The sequence below is a fragment of the Ursus arctos genome, unplaced genomic scaffold (assembly GCF_023065955.2).
Source record: "Ursus arctos isolate Adak ecotype North America unplaced genomic scaffold, UrsArc2.0 scaffold_31, whole genome shotgun sequence".
NCBI classification, from domain to species: domain Eukaryota; kingdom Metazoa; phylum Chordata; class Mammalia; order Carnivora; family Ursidae; genus Ursus; species Ursus arctos.
The window spans coordinates 23,975,838-24,000,147 of record NW_026622997.1 but is presented as its reverse complement, the minus strand read 5'-3'; the positions used below and the strand labels follow the sequence as shown (position 1 = coordinate 24,000,147).

The window sequence follows — 24,310 nt, the reverse complement described above, 5'->3', positions numbered from 1 at the left end:
ACACTGATTTTTTGAATATTCCCTTTAGCCTGAAGAAACAGATGGTATGCTTTTCACTTTGAAATTACCCCATCAACTTTTCCCAGTTGTGGTGTATTACTTTCCGATTTGTGAGACAATAGCTCCGAGTCCAAGGAAATGTACAATTACACAAAAAAATTTTCCTCATGTGCAGCTATGTCAGTTAAGTATTAAAGGTTCTTCCCAAGAGTGAATCAAAATGAATCTCTCTGTAGCTTCCATATGTTACTTGTAGAGCATCTGCTCAGATGAGTTGTCTTTCCAGTTGGTTGACATTTTAGGACCCTGATAATGATCTCATCTTGCTTTAATCTCCAATGTCCTTCCTAAGAACATTTATGAACTAGCTCAAGCACCTGGATGTAATCTGTGTGGAATCTTCTTCTCACCAAGAGTAGAAGGCTGAGTTCATTGGTGTCACAAGTTGTCTATCACCTTCCCAAAGAACACACGGACTGACTGGATTTCGTTTTTTGCTTTTGTACTCATGTCACGAGTCGTCGTACCCCCCTGTGGTCAACTGCAATCTCAAGGCCACGTACAGGGTGTCCCAAATGCAGCCTGGAATCTCACCCACCATTCCTCGGGCTTCCTGTCAAACAATCATGCTCTGCCAATTCTGTGAAGCTGCTTGTAATCTAGTTGCCTTCTTCGGTATGCACGTCTAGAGTCTATTTATCCGCACAAAACAGTTTCAAGGGCTTCTGTAGAGTGAGATGAAAGAAGGCCTCAGAAGCTCACACAGATATTCTGACACTGGCCTGCAGTTCCTTATGTCTCCGTTGAGTAAGGCTTCTGAAGCCCCATGTTACATGCATTTTATTAAATTAAACAGAATGGAATCTATGACAATCTTAATCTACTTCACTGGCAATGAAGAATATGTTAGACAAGATGTCGTCAACTGGCCATCATTTATAACATACTTTGAATTTTGGTCACTTGGTCAGTTGATAAGCTTTGCAGTGGTCACCCGAGAGTGGGCATTCTCATTGTGTCCAAGAAAGGTCACAGAATAGAATACAGAGGCTCTTGCACTTTCCATAAATTTGATGTGAACAGAGTGTATATTCTTGAGCACAATGAGGTCTAAAATTATTCAATACTTTTGGTGACAGAGGCCAAATGATAAAGTTGGGAGTTGAGAAGCCACTGCAAGTTAAGATTCTCCTTCTATTTTAAATCAGTTGCTTCGTTTCTATGAGCAAAATATTTTTTTGATATTTACTAAATAGTCCTTCCACAGTTCCTGTGCCTAGATGATGGTTACTTTTGATAGCACTTTCATGAGAAATAATTAAGTCAATCAACTGTCAGATTTGACAGTACACTTGGCAGAAATATTTTGGAAAGGCAACTCGAAAATTCAAATGTAACAGGACTGCAACTCTAATTCCTTCTCACCTGGGTCAAAAATTCCACTAAAACTGGGGCACCTGGGAGGCTCAGTCGGTTCAGCGTCTGCCTTCAGCTCAGGTCATGATCTGGGCTTCTGATTTCATGGTACCCTCACCTTCACTGTGTCATCTGTTCCTTACGATGATGACGAGGTGAGTATTATTACCTCCAGGACATGGAGAAGAAAGCTGGGGCTTCCGGAAGTGAAGGGACACACTCAGAGTCCCCCAGAGATGGAGCTTTCTTGTCCTCGCTCATAACACAGCAACACTGATGCACATATCAGAAGACGTTCCGGAGCAACGGCTGAGGTAGTCAGAGTGGGGTATGATGGACTCGGTGGCTTCTCCTTCTTCTGACTTATTTTATTCTTCCTCTATTTTTAAAAATCCATATTCCAAACAATGCATAGTAGGTTTGAAATTTTCCCTTTCAGGAAAAATCTTCCACTATGCTATCTATGATCAATCTATTAACAGCTAAGCCTTAGTCCATCTAAAGTGTTTCCACAGTTCAGATTCGAGATGAGGATGATGTGTGTGTACTGACGTTTGGTTTGGCTGGAGGCTAGTATACCGAAGGACGTAGCCCATCAGGAAGCTCTTAAAGCAGCGACCCTCTCCCCAGCACCCCTGCAGGTCTGAGCCACTTCTTGCCTGGCTTGGTCTGCCAGCCACTTTCTGTTATCCTCAGTCTCTCCCTATCTGTCCCTTTCCTAGCCTTTTTTTTTTTTAAAAGATTTTATTTATTTGAAAGAGACACAGACAGCCTGTGAGAGAGGGAACACAAGCAGGGGGAGTGGGAGAGGAAGAAGCAGGCTCCCATGGAGCAGGGAGCCCGACATGGGGCTCTATCCCAGGACTCTGGGATCACCCCCTGAGCTGGAGGCAGACACTTAATGCCTGAGCCACCCAGGTGCCCCAGTCCCTTTCCTAGCCTTAAAACTGGTAGGAGGATGTTCTTTACGAAGTCCAAATCTAAGCATCTGAAACCTGTGAGTGGGTCTCCTCACCTCAGCATCAAGTTCAAATCCCATTTACCCGTACACTTTTCACCTCACTTCACTCATGGGTGTAAAGCCTCCTTTTTGGAGTGATGCTTAAAAGCTACATGAAGTTCTCTGAACGTGACATGCTTTCTCATATATCTGTACCTTGACATTTACTCCTCTTTTCCTAATTCAATGATCAGGTCAACTCGTGATTGTAATAAAAGCTAATTCTGGGGCAGGCACTGTTCTGAGTATGTTAGTGTGTCACTAAATGTGGGTGATACTTACAAACACTCTATGAAGTAAGTCCTGCTTTGATCCTCCATTTAATGTGGAGGAAACTACGAGCACAGGCAGGTGAAGTTACTTTCTGAAGGTCACACAGGTCATAAATGGAAGAGCCAGGATACCAGTCAAGGCAATCTGCTTCCAGAGTTCCCTCCTAAGCACTCAACTAGTCCTTGTTCGTTTGTTTTTATGTAGGCTCCAAGCCCAGTGTGGAGCCCAATGTGGGGCTTGAATTCACGACCCTGAGATCAAGACCTGAGCTGAGAGCAAGAGTGGGACACTCAACCGAGCCACCCAGGCACCCAAGCACTGAACTAGTCTTTTAAAAAGTTCAGGCTTCACTTCCCCCATGAAACTTAAGTCATCCCCGTCCTCAGGGAGGTAAGTCACCCCCTGTTCTCCATTTACCACACTGATGGCATGCCACCCACTGTCCCGTAATCTTCTTTTGTTTTTTTAAAGATTTTATTATTTTTTAAAGATTTATTTATTTATTTGAGAGACAGAGAGTGAGCAAGCGGGGTGCGGGGAAGGGTGGAGGGAGAGGGAGAGAATCTCAGGCAGACTGTCTGCTGAGTGTGAAGCCGGATGTGGGACTCAATCCCAGGACCCTGAGATCACGACCTGAGCCAAAATCAAGAGTCAGACACTTAACTGACTGAGCCATCCAGGTTCCCCCATAATTTTCTATAATGCATAATACTGACCCCCCACTAACCTCCCTGCCTAGGGCAGTGATCAGTTTTCCTTCATTCTCTACCCTCAGCATCTGCCACGTGCTTGGGCATAGCCAATGGTAAAGAAACACCTTTTGATTGAATAAACTGAAAAACTTTTTAAAACGAGAACAAGTCTGGCTCATTCAGAAGAACATATGACTCTTGATCTCAGGGTTGTGAATTTGAGTCCCACATGGGGTTTAGAGATTACTTAAGTAAATAAAAAACTTTCAAACATAAAACAAAATAAGAACAATAATGTCAACACAAAACTTTACTAATCTAGGCTCTTCTGATGGTTCTCAAACCAGAGTGTTTAACTTCAATATTTCCTTCCCCATGAAGCAAAATAAAGAAAATGGGTTTATAAATAAGTAGGTTTTTAAAACCCCTAATATAAATAAAAGAAGCTATTAACTTGTTTGTTATAATTTTTCAGAACTATTCTCAGTAAATAAAAATAATCTGATATTTCAGTTATCTTTCGACTCTTTATATTCTGACCTTAAAACCCAATAATAATAATCTTTAATAAAATTAAATAAAAAATATATTTTTTATTGTAGCACAAGAAAATTTCGGCATCACATTTTAGGTGAGTTGGGGAATAAAGCAGTTGATTTTAGGAGTAGAGTAACCGCTCAGAAACTCTTAGGAAAGGCTAGTAATTTAAATAAAGACAAGACGGTCTTTCCTCTCAGGAAGCAGAAAATGTGAGGAAGGGGATATTGGAAGGTTGTCTTTGCTGGGGCCAAAGCTGTGGTCAGTTACTTTGCAATAAGGTTTTAGTCGGGGAGGAGATCCGTTCTGCTGCAGAGACACTTGGGGAAAAAGGGAAGAAATTTTTGCCTCCCTGTTGATTAACGGCATTTCAGCTGTCTATTCCGTTGGTTTCTGTTCAAAAAGTCTTCAGAGGGTGTGTTAGCTGAGGTCATGGAGACTGAAAAGCCAGATCCCTTACCTCGAGGAACCTTCCAGTTTGAGATGCAATGCAATGCGTGTGTCATGCTACCGATAAAAGCAGGAAGCGCAGGGACGGACCACGGAGGCTGGCGTGCTGCTGGTGAACTGGGGAGTCAAGTTTCAAGAATGGGTAAAAGTACTGAGGCGTGTCAGGCTGGGAAGGCTGGTTCAAGGGGGAAAAAGCCATGAAAGAGGAGAGGGCAACCTTGTCTTAGACGGTGAGAACTCTCGGACTCTGTATCCACGATGGTAAGCTTCTCAGTTTACACCGTATCATTACTGATGGGTTTCTACCTGGCTAGTCCTTTGAGGGGTCAATGCCACCAAGCCAATGTCGTTTCAGGAAGGAAATGGTGGGAGTGGATGACGGCAAGTGGACAGGGGCCAGGCCAGGCCTTTGAGTATTGTGCTCAAGCATGTGGACTTGATTTTGTTCATCATGGTGGGTGCTGTTGGGTCTGAGGCATGGCGGTGACATGGTTAAATCTGTGTTCTGGCTAATCTATGACTCCTACTGTTTTGGATTCTAAATGCTAGTAAAATTGTGTGTGTTGGGGGGAGGTGAAAGGTCTTTATTTAAAGTGTATTTATAAAGTTAAATACTTTTTATTTCACGAGTAGGGACATAACTTTTTGAAACTTTAGTATCTATGCCACATGAAATATTAGTATTAGATTTGAAAGAAGAGTCTTTTCAATAGTGAATTTAAACTGACTGTATTGCATGATCCCTACTCTTCTTATGTCAGATTGATGAAAACATCATCCTGGACCAGGATTTACTAGTTCAATAGTGAGGAGCACTGGGGCAGATCTTTCTGGGCCTATAATTTGGACACGGGTAGAGAGGCTGGGCAAGGAGGCCCAATTAATCATTAAAAAAGAGAGCGTCATTTTCAGACTACAAAGTGTAAGACAGGATTTATCTGCTTTCGAACTCATCTGCATCTACCTTTATTCTGAGTTTCCTTGAGCAAACGCCTGTGACCTAGGAGCCTCCACAGAATGAGAATGTTGGCTGTTGGTCAGAGAGCTGCTGAGGGGAAGGGAGGCAACTAGGGTGGGAGGGAAGCACAAGCCAAGAGGGGAGGCGGTGAGGTGAAGTCAAGGCGCTCCAGCGACGCCACCCCCAGGCTGGTGTCTGCTTTGTGTTACTGGCAACACCAGGGGGCTCGGATCCAGTTTAATGCGGCTAGTGCTGTGTGTGAAGCCCCCCTCGCTGCAGACAGGTGACAGGGCAAAACCCCAGGAAGGGGGCCCACGACCCAGAGCCCAGAAACGACCCTGCATCTTCTGCCCACTCCAGAGAAGGGACCCGGGCACCAGGCAGGGGCCCGAATTCATGGCTGGATCCCGTGTGTGGGTTCTGTGTGCGTGCGGGGTGGTGTGCGAGGCCCAGCCACCCTGACGGGTTACAACAGACCTGCTCAGGGCGCCATCGGTATAGGACAGGGCAAGACGGTCTCATTCCAGGGCCTTGAGAGGAAACGAGGCAGAGAAGCTACAAATGTGATTAAGCCTGACTGAGTGAGGTGGTTTGGGTTTTTATTTTCAGTATTAGGGCAAAATCTCTCCTGAGTGGGATTTCCTCCAACTCTAATCACGGGGCCAGAGCTGGTTCCAGTCAAAACGGTGGAATGAGTCTTACAGTTAGGAGCCCCATCTGCCCTTTTTCAATCAAGAGTTCAGTTCTGGGGTCTAATTTAAAATGCTGCCTCTGTTGGAGGAACGTTCATTTTCATGACCCCCCCCTGCCCCCAAGATGAACCCTTGTGGGGAATTAGGAGTCAATGTGGAGAAAAGATAGGAGGTGTGTCCTATCTGTTGTCCTGGCAACTAGGCAATGTTTCTGGATGTTCTGTAGACTCTAGAACTGTAAATTAATGTTCCTTGATTATCAGGGATTATTTTTAAGGCAAAATTTGAAGACATTTTGTGGGGTCAGTAAAGTTCAATACCTCACAGTATTCACAGACAGAATTTCAGTACCAAACAAATTAATATTTCAAAAAAAAAAATCAAAGATACCGTACTTACTAATACATTTCAGACAGAATTTTAAAAACAAAGATTAACACTGAAAAGATGCTGTGTTTGACCAGAAGACAGCTACTCAATGTTACAAACCATTCCAGAATTCACCCTGCCAGGCCCTGGAAGTGTCCCAGTGTGTTTTTTAAGTCAGTAATCAAACTGAAAATCTTTGTAAGATTTAAATGGGTCTGGCAAATTAGTCGCTCACATTTTTGGTGTTTGAAACCAATCTTTCCCTTCCTATCAAGGCATATCTCAATCTCAAACCTCTCCTTCCTGTAATTAACACTGTTTCAAGAAAATATCAGCATAAATTGACTAGTGGAAGCTGTGTCTGTATTACTACTAAAAGCCTCACACTAGGCACACAGGCATTTGAATTCAAGGGCTGGATTAATGAAAATAGCACTTTGTACTTTCCATTTGAACACGTCTTTCCCTAGCACCATAGCTTAACATCTTTCTAAATGTAGCTTTTAGTAGAAAATGACAATTATGAGCCCTTTGAGATTTAAAATCTGAAACTCAAATTATCAAGCCTTAATAAAAGCCTAATAAATTCCTTTATGTGTTATATTATGTCTGCTTAATTACTCCAAGCCCATAAAGAAAGCAATGTAGAAGCAGAGTTTATATGTTAGCTTTACAGAAGACTGATTTTTGAGACTCTTTCCTCTACATTTAATTTCTACATATACATTTAAAAACATATATTCAGAAACATTGTAAATCTAAAACACAGATCGCTCCTATAAGTATATGAGGTGGGTAAGTTCTCTTGGAAGGCAAAAAGTGATTAAAACCCCCCCAGAGTTCCTTATCTCAAAACAGTATATTCCCAGTTCAGTGGGCATCTCCTTATTATTGCCAACAGTTTATCTGCTACGCTGATAGCAAAGAGAGAGACAGTTTGCTTGTTGGAACTACCGTCTCAATACTGTTTTTCTACAGGACATAAATCATCTTTTAATGAAGCAGGAAGTCACTGTTACTTAGAAAACGGGCTTTGCTTCTCTGCTGCTGTTTAGGAAAATACTGAAAGCAAGATTATTTTTACTCTGATAATGTGGATCTTACACAGTATCTTTGGGGGGGGGGGGAATACAGCCTTGTCAAGTACCCGAGGAAGACAGGCCCATATAATACAAGGTTTACACAATGTCTTTAACTTGGAAGAGCAGGGTAATTACTCCCTGCTGACACACAAGATGGGGCTGATGTCACCGGGTCATCTTCCCTGTGTACCTTGACTGTACCTTCACCGTGCCCCCCTCCCCCAGGCAACAAAGAGGCCTTCCTGTATGAAAACCGACTCTTATTTTCCCTTCGTTTGCATCTTCTAAATTTCCAGTAGCTATTTTCTTGCCTGCATTGGTCTTTAAGTAAAAATATATATGTGTCCAAAAATTGTAGTGAATAAACAATCGTTCTTCCCTTTCAAAAGCAGAAGACGGAATGAAGACAAAAAGGTAGGAGGCTCACACACCATGCGAAAGCCAAAAGGTTCCTAGGGATCTTTCACTGAAATGTTCAAACCTAGGTATATTTAGTTTCCTGTGAATCTGCAAAATACATACAGGCCACGGATAGGCTACATACCGCCCAAGTAAGCAAAGTCTTCCTCAGAAAACTGTCCCAACTGGACAAAAGCAAACGGTACTCCCATATCACAAAGGACAAATCCTATACATGTGACATCGCAGTGGTTTGTTTGCTTGTTTTTACATCTCTTGCTCGGGAAATACACTGGTGGGAAAATACTCAGGCCTCACTGCAAAGATCTTTTTTAAGTGTAGGTAGGAAGTCCCTAGTCTCCCTCTCTTGTGTATAATGTAAACATATCCTCAAACCCAGTCCATGCTCGTAGAACTAGAGGGAAATTGTTGCATCTCCAACTCTGGCCTGGAGCAGGGGACTACACTGCAGACACAAAACAAAGGAGGCAGGATCTCAACAGAATGGTAACTAAGTGGATTAGGTGTCACTGTTAAGAGTGGCTATCTGTGAGAAATGTGTAGACTGGGGCAAGTGAGGACACGCTTTCATAAAAGAGAATATATTACAGATATGATTATCTTCATTTAATTTTTCCACAAGTCTTTGCCAAGCACGTACCCTATGGTAGGCACTGGGCTGGGCTTTGGGGATAGCGGGGTGAGTAAAACCAGAATGGGTTCTTGTCCATATGGAGCTTACAATCTAGCGAGGGAGGGGACTGTGACCAGACAATCACACAGATGTGAATGCTAACCGATGGGTGCTAAGAGCAGTGTCACCTGTTGCTGTGCGAGTGTAGGTGACGGTCTGGTCTACTCGGAGAAGTCTGGGAAAGGTTCTCTGAGGAGGATCTGGGGCTGAGATCTGGCAAGGTGACCAGGAACTAACAGGGTGAAAGATGAGAAGAGCATTTGGGGCAGGGAAACAGCATGGAAAGGCCCCAGGGTGGGAAGGAACACCATTGCTGGAGGGAGCAGAAGACGGCAAGGTGTGTCTGGAGCAAAGAGAGCCGGGGGAAGCCAGGGGAGAGATACAGCCTCACACAAAGGGGTTCTGACTTTTTCCTAAAAGGAATGGAAAGCCATTGAGGAGTTTTAAGCAGAAAAGTGATATAATCAGATTCGCTGGCATAGAAGATCATTCTAGTTTCCCTTTGGCTTGAGATGGAAACTAGAATGAACTCAGAGGGAACAGTCAGAAGGTGATTGCTATAGATCAGGCAAGAGAAGGGGGTTGCCCGGGGCCTGAGACGGTTTTAAGTAGAAACGTGCAAATGTGTCCTGGTCTGTGATCAGTGTGCTTTTTTTTTTTTCCATTGGCAGATTTTCCTTTATCTGGATAAGAGTTGTTGTGCTGTATCTTAGAAATGAAAGCATTTTTTGGGCACAATTAAACTTTATCCTGGAAAGATAAATCAGACCCAATGATATATACGGCTATAATTACAGAAAGCTAAAAATACACAAGTAGGTACACGTATGATTCTGATTGAAAAATATAAAGGTTAGAGGTTGAAGATTTAAACAGTTAAATGGGAAATTCATGTGCATGTTTAGTTATTCTGGACTGAGTTTTAAAGGATGCAATATTTCTATTTACCTAAACTGAATCACTCAGATTATAGACCATGTTATTTGTAGTTAGCGATGAAATTCACACTATGTTTCTAGACTTAAACTGTCAATACTTCTATGGATATCATCATACATGATTTGCTTGTGATTACTCAAGTCTCAGCAGAAGAAACATGGAAAGAGATAAGGAACTAACACATATCCATGAAACAGACCGCGTGTTTGTGCTCCAGGAAGGGAGCTGGCGGGGCAGAAAGCCGTGCCAAGCTTCAGTGAAGAAGTTAACCAGTGCCTGCAGATATCTGGGCTATAGTCTTCATCACGATCATGTGAGTTCGTCCCCACCCCCGCCCCCCCGCCCACCCCAGGAAAGCAAGAAGAGCCTATCAGATCCTTGCAGATGCTGAAAGCTGAAGGCAACAGAAAGAAGAGCTTTGACATTCTGTCACTGGGCTGACAGGACAAAATGGACTGCAATAAACAACAGTTAGAGCAGGATAATTTGATGTATTGGGTCCTTAAGCTTCTCCAGATGCTGAACTCAGCTTGGGATGCGAGAAAAGAGAAGAGCATTTCCCCCCTGAATAGTCGGGTTGGGTGAAACCAGAAAAAAGACACCTCCTTGTATATAAAGAAACCGGTTCACCCACACGCATATCCTCAGACAGCGGCATCTACCCATACAGAGAATGGGTACAATATTCACATATGTCACACACGCGTGGACAACACCGTATTGACACACACATACACAGGAGAGCTCATCCACTGGCCTCCAGAACAATGGTAAAACCAGAAGGAAAATCAAATGCTCGCATGAGGGCTCTTTCCGTGGAAATCGTACTATACCGACATTAGGCTCATTTGATATCATATGGCTACACAACTATTACAAATAAAATGCTTCTGAATAACATTTCTTTTCCAAATAAACAAGCACATGCAGACACAGATTTTGACTGTGAAGATTTAATTCACAACAGAAGGATGTTGCTTCTGGAGTGAGAAGTGAAATCACAGTCCCTCTGGGCACAGCCAGGTGTCTGCCAGTTTCCCATAACAAGGCTGAGTGATGTGCTTGCATTTTCAAAGACTGTTTTGTTTCAGTAAGGCCAGTTTAGGTGACTGGTAGATGTCATAATGAAATAGAAGTACCTCCAAACTACTGATTTGGGTTAGGATGACTCAGAACTAACAAAGCAGCTTGCTTTTTACCGGTGAAGCTTTTGACTTCGTTTTTCTTTACATTACTCAAGTAAAAAAAAATTATAGAAACAAAAACAAGACATCAACAGAAGCATATGGTTTGTAATTATAAGATACACCGTGCTGATGTAATCAAGAGTGATGAGAAAAGACCATCTTAAGAACGTCAGCGAACACTGACTGGCTGTCTGTTATCTTATTGTGAAAGGAACTGAATTAGTGACTTTATATACATTTATTTTGTTTAAAATCCTGCAAGGGGACTGTTGTTAGTCTCATTTTTAACACTTCGGTCTCAGAGCATCAAAGTGAATTTGTCCAATGTCTTAGAGCTTTCTCGGTGACAGAGCAGGGATCAAACTCTTATCTGCTGAATTCTGCCAACCTCAAGAGCCCATCTCTTTCCACTGCACCCACCATCTTTCAAAATATCATTGACAGAAACAAAGAGCAAGGTGCAGAAAAAGAAATCAATAAACACATACTAAGAGCCAAATTAACACATGGCTAAAATGTGCTTTAATCCTAGGCTAAAGGCAAACCCAGGCAGACAGCAGACCCTTTCCCTCATCAGAGCTTACCGGGCATTCAGGGCTCTGCTTCCTACTGACTACAAGTGGCTTGATACAATGGCAGGCATATGAATTGCACCCCTCAGGGTCACGTGATCTCTTTGTACCTTTCCAGCTGTTTGAATTCTGTCATCCTCACCCCACCAACACTTGAGTGGCTGGTCCTCTTGCTGACCTCGCTCTGTCTTCCTTCCCACACATTCCTTCCTCATGGGTTTGTCCCATCACTCTACAAATGGCACTGGAAACTTCCCTTTCTTCCTCACTTCTTTACAAAAGCCTTCAACGTTTTAGAAATTAAAAAGATATATATAGAGAAGGGTGGACACACAGAAATAAAATCACCTGGGATTATGCCTCTTACAGATAACTACTGTTAACATTGTGGTATATGTTTTACCAAGCTTATTTTTCCTAAGTAAATGTATAATAATTACTATTTTTATAAAATTGCTATCTTGTATATATGTTATCTTGTAACACTTTTTCAACTTTTGACATATCAATGACCATTTCCCTCATCATTCAATATTCTTTTTCAACATGGTTTTCAGTGACTGTGCGTGGCATTATATCACACGAACGCAGCATATTTAACTCATCAGCTAGTGGGTATTTACGCTGTTTATAGTATTTTATTATTATAAACAATTCTGCAGTGAACACCCTCACAGATTTATATTTACTGAGATTTGGGATTGTTTATTTAGAAGATGTTCCTCTGCCCATTTGGAAGGTTCTCATACTGTCAGGTTGCCCTCCTTACAGATTTTATGTATTAAGTACTAATGATGGGAAATGGGTATCTTGAACATAATGAATAATGACCACTTGCAAAGTGACTTATAACTGAATCATCTAATCCATTCACCAAAGGTGCATCGGCCTTCTAAATGTTCTAAGTACTGGGGATGCAGCAAGTAGACACCATCCTTGTCTTAGACAGCTTTCATTACATCAAGACAGAAAAGGAAGGAAGGAATAACAATCAACTATAAAGAGTACAAAAATGGCAGGTCATGAAAATGGAGAAGAAGGGCTGGGTTGGGAAGGTGAGCGGCAGAGGAACTGAAAGTCTTGGGATGGACGGGGTGTCCTGGGTGGGGTCAGGCTTTTCAGCAGCTCCTCAAGCCAAGTTCCTCCCCGTTCCTGCTGCCACAACTAACCCCTCATCTCCCCATGCTTTCTATTTTTATTTCTAGCATGAGCTCAGGTAAAACAAAATATTTTATTTCCAAAGTCCCCTCATGACTATAAAAGAAATTGCTACTAAATGTAATAGCTTCTTAACTCTCTGCGCCCCTCCTCCCACATACATACTGATTAAAAACAGAATAATTCTGGAGAAAAAGTAGACAAAATAAGGCAATTACTTGGGGGAGAGTGTTTTTCTAGGAGATTACGTAGATTTGAATTATTGTTCTTTTTCCGAACCAAGTTTCTAGATATATTGTAATCGATACGGTAAGCAATGCTCAGGAACGTTAAGTGGCTACCAAAACTGGTCAGCAGCAAACAGCCTAAAGGTTTTAAAAGAAAGCAGTCGGAACACACAGTAATTCTATTCTCAAAATAACTTCATGATCCCTGCATTTTAATATTTTACGCAGCATAGCATTTAGCAACCACTGAAGCTAACAACTTCTACGGAGCATGCTACTTTTTTCCATTTCATGTAGATAAGAGCCAAACAATTAAAACTGTAAAGAAGATGTCTAATGAGTCCTGGGTACACCACGGTTTTAGAAACAGAGCACAGCTTTTTTTTTTCTCAAAGAACAAGTGTATTCGGATTGGAAAATATGTCACGACTTTGATAACATTCTGGTCTTTAAAAATACACGATAATATTGGTACGAAGATAATAAATCACTCACCATTTGATTTATTTGTTTGAGGTATAAGACACTTTGCATTTAAAGGAGAAACGGAGGGAGTATAAGGTATGTGATTCCTTAGAATGGTTTTATACGTGGTAACTTCCTTGTAATTAAGCACACACATAAAAAGCAAACCCAAGTCTTCCACCACATGCGTGTCTGCACGAGTGTGGGTGACACACAGGGCACTGAGCTGGTGCTTACAATGGAAAGCATGTGTCTTATCTCTTCACACCTATTAGTTTCATCCTTAAGACAACCCCGTGGAAAATGTATTTTTATTATTCTCTTTTATGGATGATGAAACGTAGATGCAGAAAAAATAAGTATCTTCTCTAAGAGTATTTAGCCAGTAAAAGGCGGAGTTAGGAATTAAAACCAGACAATGAATATGTAAGAAACTCAGATGGTATCTGGGGTCCCACTGCCCCTTTAGATCTAGGCTCCAAACTCCTGCACTTTGTCTTATGCAAAAAAGCTCAGTGCACTTCCCCAAATGACTTCAAACATCAAGGCGAAGGGGACTTGTATTCTCAAGGTCATATCTAGCTCCCAATTTCCGGTCTTCTGACTTAGTTTTGTGGGTAAGTGCACACAGGGGGAAAAATGCCCTCAAATTGAGTATTAGTTCTTCCCCTACTATTTCTCCCTCTTTTATCACTTTCTCACATCTACACTGAGAGAAAGAGTCCCTCTATCTTTCTACTGCAGAGTAGTTAGTTCTCTCCTAACTCACAGCCTCAGGTTCTCTCACTTTGTCCATTAAACTGTTCATCAAGACGGTTTCCTAAACGAGGCGACTTCCCTAAGAGGAATCCTGCTGCCCACGGAGAGAATGAATGCCACCCTTTCCCCCATATGTGCACACTAGTATCGAGGTGAGACATCCTCGGTAAGAGCAGAGAACACTGCTGCTGCTGATGACGCAGCTGCCACAACAGAACAAATCCGGCGTATGTTCACTGACAGCACAGTAGAGACAGAGGCGACCCAAGTTCAAATGACATCAGGTTAATTCATTAAAGCCTTAAACAAATCCATACGGGAGCAATTATTTTTCTTTGTATTTGAGACTCCATGGTTAGAAATGACAATGCTTGACGATAAAAAGAAATCACATACCTTCACCCTGCCAATGAGGTTGTCAATATACTTAACAAATGTTAAAAAGTCATGTCAAAACACTATTAGGAAAAAAATGGGTTAGGAATATAATTGGGGGCATATACAAATTACTAAATCATATGTATTTAATTTGCACGAAAGTGAATTTTCAAAACATCACCTACTTCTGAATTACTCACATGGCTTTATATACTAGAGGGGATTCAAAAGAGTAGGAGCATGGAGTTCAAAATAAATTCCAGAAAATGAAACGGTGTTTCACAAGCTGCTGGTATTCTAAGACTCTAAAGTATTTCTTGAGCACCGACGCAAGGCCACCTGGATTGAGATGTGCCTGATACCCCCCGGAGCTGAGCAGCACACAGGCTGAGTGGCTGCACGAGATGGCCCTGCGTTTAGGCTACTGTGTTGGGCAATGACCACGAAAGATAACGTTTCACAGTAATTGAAGAAAAACTGCATTAAGCGTTGTACATACAAAACCTACTTCGTAATTTTGAGCAGGAAATGAGTACAAGTTCAAAATGAGAGGTACTGCTGGTACGGGCTCTAGGAACAGTGTACCCTATGGGCTCCATGAGAGCAAGGACTGCCATTAGCAGTCACCGTGTCGCTTGGATTTACTCAGGGAGTGTTTGCGGGATGCGCGTCTGTGGAGGTGGTGACCTGTCGAGTACGCAGTTGTGAGCTGTAAGAGGACAGACTACCTCATTCAAATGTATACCCTTCTGACCTGGCTCCATGCCTGGTACCTACTGAGTGCTCCGTTCATATTTAGCAATGTAATGGGAGTTAGAGAAGGCAGCAGGTGAAATTGGAGGCTATTACGATGCTGATGTGGAAACCAAAAGGAAGGAGTCCCAAAAAAGAGAGACAAGAGCTTTGTCAAGGAAGAGAAGAACCTCTTCTGAGAAAGGAAGGGAAGAGAAAGATCATGCATGAAGCACTGCCCGTGTATGCAAAGGGGAAGGAAAGAACTTCAAAAAAAAAGGTCACAGATGTTTTCATCTTGTCCCTTAACAGAAATGGCCATCCCATTGGTAATTGCCGGCAGAATGTTATTAGTACTTCACTGGAGTAAGGGTGGGGTGACCGGGATGGAGCCTTGAAAAAGGCCGAGGCTGAAAATAATCATCGGGTGTGTCTGAGGTGTGGGTGGCATGCTGGGGAGCGCTAGAAACTTCAAAAAAAAAAAAAAAAGATATGAACCGTATTTCCCAAACCAATGCTTTAATTGTTCAGTCGTTTTATCAAGAACTGTGCTAGGCACCATGGGGAATCGGGAGAAATGTAAGATACGGCTCTTGTCCCTGAAAAGTTAAATAACAACCCAGAGAGATTTCACGGTAGAATGTGAACAGAGGCCAAAACATGTGGGGCAGATAAGCACTGGACGTCCCGCGACAAGAACCATATTCATGGTGCGTTATTTCTTCCTATGCTAAATTCAAATCATTCTCTCCACTACTACTTGTCAGTGTTTCTTTTGTGGCTTGTAGTCCATTAAGTCATTTTCTGGTCTTCCTACTGCAAGAGTTATTTTAGTAGGTATTGGGAGTTCTTCTTTTGTTTGTGAAGCAACTGCTTGTCTGCAAAGTTCACCGAACGAAACAGGTCACAGAGCTCTGGCTGAGCACCGGGTCATTTCTTAGGTGGCCAGGGTGGGTTATTTTAAGAACTACTCTGTGCAAATACAGGCCAGCTTCCTGGAGCTACGGAACCAGCAACAATGGTTCCTGCTGTCCATCCCCACCGGCGCTGGGTCCGAGGGGGTTAAACCACAAGTCCAGTTATTGTTGCTTCTCCTGTGATTCAACACAGCTTTTCTGTAATTCTCCAGAGCTAGGCGGCTGACAGCATGGATTTTTATTGAAGAAATGCTATGACATTTGTTCTAAATGTCACATTTCTCCCCCACAAACTAAAAATAGCATGTCACCCTACCCCTACCCCTAATAAAATTGTTGGCTTGGAAATGACATTGATAAGCAAAATGAAGCATATAACCTTTTCTCCCCTTTTCTATAAATGTTTTATTTATTCCTGAGTAACATTTGGTATCTTTTGTGGGCTGAGATCAAAGGGACAGATCAGTAAATTTTACTGCTGAAGCAGTCTTTACAGTATGGGATTGTCATTTTTAAAGCATGTTCCAGGCAGGCACTGCTGTCATTCGAGTAGCGATCTAGTGACTGACAGAAAATATCTGTAGAAATAATGTGTGCTCTCATAGTAATGTGACATTTTATGAGCAGTTTGACTGTTTTCATTACTCTGATTTCAGTCTGGTGAAGAGTAAGTTAGAAAGCCGGCAGTGGAATGTGGAAAGCTTGTCAGGACGGACTTGATAGGACAACCTTGAAATTGGGCTGCTGTATTTAATAAGACTTTGTGGCAATTATCGGAAGGCATTTTAAATATTAAGTGGACTCGAATGCTTAATCTGATCAATTCCAAGGTCACTGGTTTTATTGATAAGAGTGCCAGGCTAACTGACCCGAGGAGCCAAGTTTCAAGCCAACTTTTCGGAGGCTCTGGCCAGACCTGCCTTCACGACCCTGACTAGGTTTTGTTCCCAAGGTGAAGACTTAGTATAATGTTGCAGAATGTTCAGTACACTGAACTTTGTAGCTGCGCTGTTCTCTTTGGTGGTGGAACTGTGTAAAAAAGAACCTACTGCCAGAAAGCATGGTCCTCAACCGAAGACCATGGAAGCAAGCTTGCCCCAGGTGCTCTCTCAGGAATCAGCAGTTCTGATTTTCAGCATGGCAAGTAGGGAGCACCTGTGTACCTTGCTTGTGAATACCAAACACCCATTTCTCTTCTTGCTCCTCGAAGCGTGTGTTTGGTAAATGTGCGGTGAATGCGGGAATTCCTTAGATCCTTGCTACTCATTTGAACTGGGGTGTTCAGGGAATACTATCTGCTATTTTAGTGATGCACAATTTGGAATTCCCAAATGATTTCAGGATTGGTAGATGGGATGGACCCATTTATTTATTTTTTAAAGATCTTTTTTATTTGACAGAGAGAGGGGCAAGAGAAAGCACAAGCAGGGGGAGAGACAGAGGGAGAGGGAAGGGAGAAGGAGAATCAGACTCCCCGCTGACAGGGAGACCGACATGGGGCTCGATCCCAGGACGAGGCAGACGCTTAACTGACTGAGCCACCCAGGCACCCCGGGATGGACCCATTTAAAAAGTGAATCTGGTCAATTTCCTAGTGCTCACATCTTCATGTGGCTTTACCGTCCGTGTTGAGTCACCTTCAGAAAGGCCAGAAGGGGCCACTCTAAATGTTCAGTTGCTTTGATTAGCATAATTTAGGGCTACCACTGTAAGTTGAATGGGAGTTTGAGGATTTACAAAGGCTTTAGGGTGCACAGCCAGCAAACGTCAAAAGGCCACTAGATACAACTTATTGCAAGCAGATAAGTGGAGCCCTATTTCCATTGTCTACTAAAGTAATTTTATTATGGAAGTTCCCCTTTCAGAAAATGTTTTATATTTCTACGTTTTCCATTTTGCCGCAACTCCTCATCCCCCATGTGCTTACTTACACCTCAATTTTTTGAGAGAGGCTTAATCTTTCATCTCGAGATTAATCTGTCTTAATCATTTGTATCCCTAAGCACCCAGACTACAGCAGAGGCACAATAGATACTGATACTCCCTTCACGATCCTCAAGCCAATGTCTCTCATGATGCCAGATGTAGAAGTGCATCCTAGGATTCGGGGACTTAACTAAAAATTCAGTCTTCACCTTATATAGTTTTTAATTTTTTGGCATGAATAGTTTCTCTTTCTGAAAAGTATGTATATGCTTTTTTGGGTCATAGTCTGCAGCTAGCATTGTGTCATGCCTGCCTGCCCGCCCCCTCCCCCATTTTATTATCTACTCCTATGGACTTTTTATCAGGATACCACAACTCTTTTGAAACTACAAACAGATGCTTTAAAAATTCTGATCATTCTCCCAAATTTTGAAAACATAATCAGTGTGCTTTTAAAAAGCTTACAGCAGTGGTTACTAGCAAAAAATGGAAAGTGTATCCCGAAAACCTGTAATTTTTTCAAAAAAAGGATAAAATAACAATGTATTTGGAACTAAAAGCTATTTCCATGATCTGTGCTCTGCTGAAAACCTACAAAACACTGACCAATAAATGTTTGAGTTTTATAAAATAGTGACCTGTTCTTCTGCATATATCCTATTATATATGAAGGAGGCTACTCAGACTTTTGAATAGCTGATGGCTGTGCTTTCCACTAGATCAGATTTTTTTTTTTAACGGATGAACTCAGACTACTTTTCCAAGATGGGGCAGGGAAGTTCCCAGCTGTGGAGCCCAGCATTTCTCTTCATGGCCCCTCAGTGAAGGCACAGTCCTCCTTTGGTTCATTCACAAACACTCCCATCTTCTCGTCTGCCTTCCCATCCCCCTCCAAAACAAAACATTTATTAACTGAAGCTTCCAACTGTGACAGAAATTACAGTCATATTAATGGTACAGATGGTGTAAAAAATGCAATCTAAAAACATGATTAAAAAACTCAGGAGCTAGGTAATCCAAGTTCATCTTGGATATGGCTGACCAGACATCTCTGAGGAAGGAAATACACGTTTTTGGTTAATTAATTTGCTTTTATCCATCCCTGTAATTAGAACATGCTTTTCCCCTACTTAATCCTAAAACAGTCATTAGATTTAATAAACCTCTCTCGATTGCCACAAATGAGAAAATGAATTAGTTTAAAAGTAAGTATTAAGCTGGTATTAGCAGTATGATTGTAACATTATGTGAGCAAAAATGTTTTTGTTTAATTATTCAAGATTAAATAATATTTTATAGCTTGTTGCAAAAGAGTATACAGGGTTTTCTTTTTTCCTTCTTCCTTATGTTGTTCATAAGGTCGTAAAAACATTCATGTTGCTTCCACAGATTACATCCCACCAAATGGAAGTGATTATTAATCATTCTTTCCAAAAATCAACCCATAATTAGCTTCTTCTCAAGTCAAAGTAGAGACAGAATCCCACATGACCAAAGAACAGAGGGTGGTCTTGGTTGCCCTAAATGAAAAGCTTGGTTTATATAACTTTCTAGGCTCCTGTGAACGGACGGTGGGAACAGAGCTGCAAGTTAGGCTTTGTTATTCTTATTATTCTAACCTCTAAGTCTTTGTGCGGTGGCCTGCTCTCTCAGACACCCCCGAATGTCCTCCTAACTCCACGGGTCCCCAACAAACTCTATTTGCCAATCTGGTAAGAGAGTTATATGTGTGGTGGTGCTACTTTTCACATGAACAAGAGTAAAATCATTTTAAACAAGTGAAAAACAATACACTATGAAGTTGAGGACCCAAGGTTTGCAGACTTTCATTTTGTTGAACATTCTCTGTATTAAAGGAAGTTATTAGCCTTTCTTATATGTCAAGAAGCATCCCGATGTTTACAGCAGCATTATCAACAACTGCCAAGTTATGGAGAGAGCCCAGATGTCCACTGACTGATGAATGGATAAAGAAGAGGTGTGTATACATAATGGAATATTACTCAGCCATAAAAACGAATGACATCTTGTCATTTGCAACGATGTGCATGGAGCTAGAGAGTAGTATGCTAATCGAACACTTGTTGGTCAGAGAAAGACAAATACTATAGGATTTCACTCATACGTGCAATTTAAGTAACAAAATAGATGAACATGGGTGGGGGGAAGAGAGAGGCAGACCACAAAACAGACTCTTAACTACAGAGAACAGAGGGTTATTGGAGGGGAGGTGGGTGGGGGGATGGGTTAAATGAGTGATGGGTATTAAGGACAGCACTTGTGATGAGCACTGAGTTTTGTATTTAAATGATGAATCAGGTCATGCGCCTGAAACTAATACTGCACTGTTTGCTAACTGGAATTTAAATAAAAACTTGAAAAAAAAAACAACAAAATTTTAAGTCAAACCACTGTAAGTTGGGGACTGCCTATAGACTTTTATTCTGCATTTTGGTCAATAGTAGCATGCATATTTATAGTCAACTGTTGTGTGGTTAAAGAATATGAAAATAAATATTGAATAACTACTAAGATGAAAAAAAAGAAGTATCTCAGTAAAATGACTTCATGCATTAAAAATAGCCCAAGTTGGTCCTCACCTAGATCGTGTGATACACTCACAGCAAAAACCTATTTGTTAGATGGCAGGCTGTGGGGCAGTGGTATTTTCCCCAATCAACTCCCTGCCTGTGCATACTGAAGGAGCCTTGGGTCATGGTATCCACAGCTCTTACTGCTTATGGGCCATGGGCGACTGTGGGCTCCCACACTGTGGATGGGGACCAGGATCATCAGATGGGAAGGTGCAGGAGACAGGAGGTTTAATTTGACTGTTGAGACTTGAAGGAACCCTGGATAGGAAGGTAAGTGCAAGAATACATCAGAGACACCAGTCTCTCCCAGGAATAACAGCAGAGGCTCTAGAAATGATTCCCCACATTCTCTCTTCTCTCCAAAACTCATAAGGCTAAGAGTGAAGGCAATGAGCTCCAGGTGGGTCTTGCCACACTTATTTTGAACTAAACCTTCTTTAGAATTCATAGGATAGATTAGAAAGGTTAGGGTCAGAGATCAAAAACGTTTTTTCCTCTGGGCTAAGGGATCTAAACTGCGATATTTTGGGGAATTTTAATGGAAGAATGGTGCTCCATGGAGCTGTCAATAGCATGACAGCCCAGCCCCCTTATTATTCTAATTTCAGAGTAGGTAAAAACCCAAGACCCAGAGGTAAATCTTGTGGCTCTGGCAAATGCCTAGTCCCTGACTCCCAAAGCAATATTGGATGATGAATTTCCTCTTACTAGGCAACCATATTACACACCATCCAGACCCATTAAGTAGAAAGGTACAACTCTAGATACAAACAGTTTGGAAGCGCAGAATCTTCAAGCCACTTTTCATATGCATTTATTTTAATAAGAAATGTTACATCTAGTCCTCCATACCTTTTAGAAAATATCACTGTGCTGCCTAGTGTCCCTGGTACCAAGCTATAGGATCAGCCACAAATCAGCCCATGATTTTAGAGAGACGCTCAGTTTCTCTGAGCCATGGCCGCCTCATAGCAAAATGAAGTGGTTAGATAAGATGAGCTCCATGATTCCTTCTAATACTAAAATTACTTGATTTCATTCTATTCCCTAATACCACAGATGGCAAAGTCTGATTTACTATTCTTTGTTGAGATTAACGTTGAACGCTCCCTAAAAAGAAGCTAGGAATTAAGTTAAGAATAAACTGCTCCTTTATAAATGAGGTAGAATAAAAGAGATGTGTGTCAAGATGGATGCTTGACCTAGGGGTTAATAGAGAATTCCAGTTTTCCGGGATGTTGTTAACACAGTTTCACAGGAGGAGAAAAAAAAAACATACATATATATATATATATATATATATATATATATATACACACATATATCCTTTCTAATAATAATGTTACAAAGCTTTGGGATCTTTTTTTCCCTTTCTTTTTAAGGAGGTACTACAGAGAAGGTATTTATTCTCCATGTGAAAAGATCAGCTCAGTAAATGAAGACATTTACGTTATTACTTTAATTTAAAATTTTTATAGACTTTCCGCTCTTCATCATTAAGAACAAACATGAAAATCTGCACACTCTCGACACTCAGGACATTGTTCAGGGAAGGAAAATGTGCCTGCCTAGAAACAGAGGCTGTGAATCCCATGCATGCAAATGAGCTCCATGCCTCCGGGCTCTGCAAACCTCCAGAAACATAGGGAGGACAGTAAGTCCTTAAGGCTCCAGGTGGCCTAAGGGGACATGACCACCTAGCGCTCAAGCCCAGCAACACAACGAATTTTGGACACCTGATGAAGTCGAAGCCACTCTGTGTAAATCTCTGGTTTAAATCAAATAGTACCACTTACAACAGGAAATCTTTGAAAACTGGTGAAGCCGCGGCTTCCTCCTTGCCTCCCTCCTCACCCCAGCCCCAGCCTGCGTGGTCTCACTTTCTTCATTTTTAAGAACAGGTCCATCAGTCTGAACTGCCCCTTTGCAGAATCTGTTCCTAGTGTTTGACATGGGGCTCCTCACTCACAGCACAGAACTTACCACATGGTAGTTGTTTCAGAAATAGTTGTCAATGGGATACATGTGATTTCATGCTAGCGAAGGAAAAATACCGAACACTCGCTGGAGGAAGCTGTCATTTGACCGTCCCATCCATGGGATTGATGGGACAACTTGCAATTTTATGCCCATTTTCACCCATCGGAAAACTGAGGATCATGGAAATTGTTCAAGAGAATACGGCGTAATGGTGAGAAGACTCTCCGGTAAAGTGCCTCATGTAAAGCGCTACACAAACGAAAATAATAGGACTGGGGCACATCTCCATGCGTTAAGGCGAAATTTAAAACTTCATATAGAAGAGTATTTTAGTTTCTTTCTGAATATGATGTGCCTACTAAAATTTTGGTGTTTTTTTTTTTTTTTTCACCTTCAAACTCCCTCTCCCGTTAGCTATAAATAAGGACATGTTCCTCCTCTATCCTGGAATAGCAGGCGGTTCAGCCACGGTGAGATGTGCTGTTCTATGACCTGAGCTGTTCCAGACGGCCTGTCATGGGGCGTTCAACACAGGGCAGCAAGCTACACAATTCCCCTTCTGACTGGGGTCCCTGGAGACACAGGTCTGGAGAATTATGGCATTAAGAAACAGTGTTTGGTACAATCAATAGTCTTTGGGGTTGACTTAATGTGGAAAGAAAACGGTATTCAACAATTAGGCTGCCCATGAGTATTCTCTATAAGAGTGCACAGTTGATCATTTTTATGGTTTAATAAAAATGTATTTGCTTTTGTTTATGACAAACACATCAGGAAACTGAAACCTCTCACGCAGAATGGCAGCTGGCTGGCAAGGCGACACCAGCTAAAAAAATAAAAGCCCATAAAAGCCCAACAAATTAAAAAAAAATAAAATATCAACTTCTAATTTAAAAAACATCAAGCCAACTTTGCTTAAAAAGAAAAAAAATCTTTTGTTTGAGACTGTCATCTTCATTTTTCCCCAACAAAGAAATTAACAGAAGAGCTTTTGTGATGGAAAATATTTAAGGTTTATATGGTTCTACCTTGCATTCATGAGACACATTTATCATGACAGACACACTCTCTTTGATGATACAACACTAAATAGAAAGAAAAAAAAACAGCCTACAAAATCGAGATATGCTGAGGGAAAAACAAACTTCTACAAATTTATCACTGTGTGTGTTTCTAACTTTCCAAATCATGGTATACCGACCAAATGTACTACTGGCGCTTTTATTTTTGATCTTTTAGCAAAATTGTGTTTTCAGCTTCGAGAAATAAAAATGACGAAATAAAATATGAACTTACAGATTGGTTTCACCACCTGAGAATGAGTATTAGGCCGAATCAGCAAATTAATTTCCTTCTTTACATTTTGAGCCTGATGGAAGGATTATCTGGCTACATGTGGCGTAGATCAGGCATTCTTCTCTGTAACAAGGCAAATTAGATATTTATGCTTCTATTCCAAACAAAGCAGACATGCTGTCTGGGAGGAATTTTTTCTACACTAGTTAGAACTCTAGTCCGTAAAGCTTATGAGTTTGATCATTTGGCACTTCAGGCCTGTGGGACATAAACGATCTTTATGAGGGTCGCTCTGTTTCCCATTTAACAGTCAATAAGTGTACTACTGCCATTACTGTGTCTAACTTCTTGCAATAATTTTGTAAAAATAGCATTTCCTTGCTCGGGTTTGCACACAAACTAGCTCATATTTATGCTTTAAGAGGGCTTTACTACAACGTGTACTTCCCTTTCCTCCTAAAGCGTTCTAGTTGTATTCTTGCCTAAGCTTCTGGTTCAAATTCTCAACACCACTGCTCATCTCTGAGTCTTCTTCATAACCGGCACGATGCTCCTCACGTCCTAGGCACGTCAGCGACGGCCTCCCAGGACCCACTCAGGTGCTGCTGAGAAGGCTCC

The 24,310-nt window shown here is 41.6% G+C and overlaps 1 protein-coding gene across 13 annotated transcripts in view; it reads right to left on the bottom strand.

Annotated features, from left to right (window-relative positions):
* CDKAL1 (CDK5 regulatory subunit associated protein 1 like 1) overlaps nucleotides 1-24,310 on the bottom strand; it is an 811,149-nt gene that overhangs the window by 247,933 nt on the left and 538,906 nt on the right. The gene's annotated exons all lie outside the window — the stretch shown is intronic.